Here is a 5296-nt window from a genome sequence, read left to right as displayed (position 1 = left end):
GTCGCTGTGCACGGTGTTCTCTTGGTTCTGCTCACTTCACTATACATCAGTTCATATAAGTCTTTCCAGGCCTTTCTGAAATTATCCTGCTTGTCATTTCTTATAGCACAATAATATTCCATCACAATCATATCCTACAGCTTGTATAGCTATTCCCCAACTGATGGGCATTCCTTTGATTTCCAATTCTACCGCAAAAAGAGCTACTATATTTTTATACAAATATGTCTTTTTCTCTTTTGCAGATATCTTTGGGATATAAACCTAGCAGTGGTATTGCTGGATCAAAGGGTACACACAGTTCTATAGCCCTTTGGGCATGATTCCAAATTGTTCTCCAGAATGGTCCGATCAGTTCACAACTCCATCAATAGTGGATTAGTGTCCTAGTTTTCCCACATCCCCTCCAACATCCAATATTTTCCTTTTTTGTTATATTTGCCACGCTGATAGGTGTGAGGTGATAGATACCTCAGAGTTGTTTTAATTTGCATTTCTCTGATTGTGATCTAGAATATTTTTATATTTCTAAAGAAAGTTTTTCTTTGTCTGAAAATAGCCTATCCATTTCTTTTGACCATTTATCAATTGGGGAATGACTTGTATTTTTATAAATTTGACTCAGTTATCTATATATTTGAGAAATGAAGTCTTTATTAGAGATCCTTGTTTCAAAACTATTTCTCAGTTTTCTGCCTTCCTTATAATCTTGGTTACATTAGTTTTGTCTATACAAAAGCCTTTTAATTTTACATAATCAAAATTATCTATTTTATATTTTGAATTGCTCTCTATATCTTCTTTGGTCCTCAATTCTTCCTCTGTCCATAAATCTGACAGGTAAATGATTCCATGCTCTCTTAATTTGCTTATGGTATCACCCTTTATGTGTAAACCATGTACCCATTTTGATCTTATTTTGGTATATAGTGTGAGATACTGGTTTATATCTAGTTTCTGCCATACTGTTTTTCAGTTTTCCCACCAGTTTTTGTCAAATACTGTTTTTTGTTCACAAAGCTCAGATCTTTGGGTTTATCATGTACTAGATTACTATAGTCATTTACTCTAATGTAATTTGTACCTATTCTATTCCACTGATCCATCTATTTCTTAGCCAGTACCAGATTGTCTTGATAATTACCACTTTATAATACAGTTTGAAATCTGGTACTGCTAGACCACCTTCTTTCACATTTGTTTTCATTTATTCCCTTAATATACTTGAGTTTTTGTTCTTCCAGATGAATTTTGTTACTATTTTTCTAGGTCTATATAATAATTTTTGCTATGGAATTGTCTTGAATCATTACATTGCTGAGAATAGATGTCATTCACAATTGTTCATCATACAATATTGCTATTACTGTATATAGTGTTCTGCTGGTTCTGGTCATTTCAGTCTGTATCAGTTCATGTATAAGTCTTTTCAGGTTTTTCTAAAAATCATCCTTGTGCAAGCATTTTTACTGGGAATGGAAATTTCTGTATTCAACAAAATGAGGATGACGATGGAAATATGATGATAGTACCCTTCAAGCTCACTTTTTTTTTTAAATGGAAGGGTGAAGGTAAAAGGTGAAAGAGTTGGAATCTGAATAGTAAAAATGTAATTTGGTGAACTGGCCACTGTAAAAAATGGAAATGTTTTGTATAACCCTGGACTCATCATAACCTTGTTATTATTTGATATTTTGACAGAGTCTAAGGCATGAAGAAAAGCAGCTGAATTATATTCCTTAGTCTACTGTCAACCTCCCTATCCCTACTGAGAGGCAGTGGTAGAGTGGAGAAAGCCCTGAGCTTGGACTCAGGAGATGCTGGCTTGAATCCTACTTTTAATATTTACTGGTTATATGACCAAGGGCAAGTCTCTTAATTTCTCTGAGACTAAGTTTCTTTATCTGTAAAATAGGGATCATAGTTACGGGTAGTAGTAATAGATACTACTCACTTCATAGCAATGTGGTTCAGGAAGTGTTCTGTCAACTTTAATATAGAAATGTGAGGTATTATTATCCTATTTCCCTATAGAAACTCTAAACTCTGGGAGGAGACTGGGGAAAGAGGAAGGAAGGAATTCTGCTAGAGAAGCACTGTAGTATAAAGTCCTAAAATCCACAGATTATTTATGGCTGTGGCACAGTACCTCCTTCTCTGGTCATGTGGGAAATGTATACTAGCTGTGTGACCTTGGGCAGGTAACAACTTCCCTGAGCTTCAGTTCCCTCTTCTGTAGAATGAAAGGAATAGACTTCATGGCCTCTGAGATACCTTCCAGAACCAGCTCTATGAGCCTGTGATTCTCCTTTGCTATGGATAGAAAATCAGTGTTCATGGGCTTTAGAGAAAGAGACCTTGGCAATCATGTCTAGTCAAATGCCTTTATTTTGACAATAGGGAAACTGAGTATGTTACAGGTAAATGTTCTCTTACCAATGATCTCTTAATTGTCAAATCTAAAGACCTTTTCTCAGTCCTCACTCTTCTTGGCATCTCCTTATTCTCTAACACTATTGCCTTCTGCTCCTTTTGAATAGCTAGGGGGCTCAGTGGATAGAGCGCCAGGCCTAGAGTCAGGAAGACTTTTTTTTCCTGAGTTCAAATTAAGCCTCAGACACTTACTAGCTGTGTGACCCTGGGCAATTCACTTAACCCTGTTTGCCTCAGTTTCCTCATATGTAAAAGTTTCTGGAGAAGCAATGGCAAACCACTTCAGTATCTTTGCCAAGAAAATCCTAAATGGGGTTACAAAGAGTAGGACATGACTGAAAAAATGATTTAAAAAACAGCTTCTTGGATACTCTCTTCTCTCCCTTTTCATGACTGATTTTACTCCTCCTACCCACCTCATTAGTCTCTCTCAGTTTCCTGTTATGGATCTGCATCTGGATCAGGTCTATTAACCATAAGTGACCCCCAAGGCTCTATCCTTTTCCTTCCTCTCTTTGTCATCTATGCTGTCTTGATTGATGAATGAGATGAGCACTATGGAGATAATTCCCAGATCTACATATGCAACATTAATCTCCCTGATAAGTAGCAGTCCTGAATCACCTTAAAACTTTTACGTGCCTCAACAGGTCTAAAACAGAACTCATTATCCTTCCCCAAAAAACCTTCTTTCCTATTACTGTCAAGGATATGTCACAGACCTCAAGATGTCATTCTCAATTTTTCAGTTCTATATAGACAATATTTTGTTCAATCTTGTCATTTTTACTTTCATGACATCTCTAGTTTCAGAACCACAGTCCTAGCAAAGACCCTCATCACCTCTCCTGTGCTACTGCAAAAGCCTTCTAATTGGGCTCTCTGTTTCAAGTTTCTCCCCATTCCAACCCAACCTCTACTCCACTGCCAAAAGGATTTCCTAAAGCAAATGACTGACCATATCACCACCCTACCCAATAAACACCAATGCATCCCTATTACCTCCAGGAATCAATATAAATTCCATTCTTTGCATTTAAAATCCTTCACAACTTGCCCCCTTTCTACCTTTCCAGTCTTCTTAAACTTCATTCTCCTTCTAGCTACACTTATTGTCATTTCAGTTGTATCCAACTCTCCATGACACCATCTTGAGATTTTCTTGGCAGAGATACTGGAGTGGCTTGCCATTTTCTTCTCCAGCTCATTTTACAGATGAGGAAACTGAGACAAACAGGATAAAGTGACTTGCCCAAGGTCACACAGCTAGTAAGTATCTGAGGCTGGATTTGAACTCACGAAGATGAGTCTTCCAGGTTCCAAACCTAGTGCTCAATGCACTGTGCCACCTAGTTTCCTAAGCTACACTTGGCACTTTGCTCCTCCTTACATATAACACTCCTTCTTCTGACTATGAATTTTTCCTGCCTGCCCCAATACCTTGAGATGGCTTCCTTCCTCCATTCTGACTCCTAGCTTTCCTGACTTCAAGACAACTCAAATCCCACCTTCGATAGGAGGTCCTTCTGAATAGCTCCACATCTACTCCACTAGTGCCTTCCCTCTGAGATGACCTTACATTTATACTGTATATAAATTGTATGTAGAAAGTTATTAGCATGTTGTCTTCCCCTTTAGCATGTAGGCTTCTTGAGATCAGGGACTGTGTTTTTGCTTCTATTCATATCTCCAGAGCTGCTGATTCTCCCTTCCTCCTCATCTGCCGAATCCTCAGCCCGTGGCCTCTTGACTTCATCCCATATCACTTCCCCCTTTCCTATAGTCTGAGTAAAAGATGCCCTTCCTCCTCACCAATGCTTGTAGATGTACTTTAGATGCCATTTACAATGCTCTACAATGCTTGTAGATGTACTTTAGATGCCATTTAGCCTGCCTTCTCCAGCAGATTGTTCCACTATCACCTCCTTTCTTGCTTTATTCTTCATGGCTCCTTCACTGCTGCTGAAAAGCATGCCCAAGTCTCCCCCATTCTTAAAATACCTTCATTGTATCCCACTATCCCTCCTATCTTTCCTTTCTTAGCCAAGCTCCTTGAAAAATCTGTCTACAGGGGCAACTAGGTGGCACAGTGGATAGAGCACCAGCCCTGGAGTCAGGAGGACCTGAGTTCAAAACTGGCCTCAGACACTTAACACTTACTAGCTGTGTGACCCTGGGCAAGTCACTTAACCCTAATTGCCTCACCAAAAAAAAAAATCTATCTATAATTGGTACCTCTGTTTACCCTACTCACATTTTTTTTGTGGGGCAATGAAGGCTAAGTGGCTTGCCCAGGGTCATGTAGCTAGTGTCAAGTGTCTGAAGCCAGATTTGAACTCAGGTCTTCCTGAATCCAGGGCCTGTGCTTTATCCACTGCACCACCTAGGTGCCCCCACATTCTCTTCTTAACCCTTGCCAGCCTAGCTTCCAACTTTATCACCCTCAACTGAAACTGCTCTCTACAAAGTCACCACTGATCAGTTAATTGCCAAATGTCATAGCCTCTTCTCTGGCTTCATCTTTGACACTGAATTATTCCAAGATACTTTCTGGACTCCAGATTTTTGTGACACTGCTCTCTCCTGGTTTTCCTCCTACCTACTGATCACTCCTCAGTCCCCTTTAGGTATCTATTATCAATGTCATACCTCCTAATTTAGGATGTTCCTCAAGGCTCTATCTCAGGTATCCTTCTCCTTCCCTCTACACTCTCTCACTTTGAGATCTCATCCTTTTCATGGGCTTAGTTATCATTTTGATGAAGATGACTCCCAGATCTAGGTATTCAGCCACCTCTCTCTCCTGAGGGCCAGGGTTTTATCCCCAGATGCTTATTAAGATATTTCAAAACTGCATGTCCCA

The sequence above is a fragment of the Dromiciops gliroides genome, chromosome 1, assembly GCF_019393635.1.
Source record: "Dromiciops gliroides isolate mDroGli1 chromosome 1, mDroGli1.pri, whole genome shotgun sequence".
Taxonomy (NCBI): domain Eukaryota; kingdom Metazoa; phylum Chordata; class Mammalia; order Microbiotheria; family Microbiotheriidae; genus Dromiciops; species Dromiciops gliroides.
Note: the sequence above shows the minus strand (reverse complement) of the source record.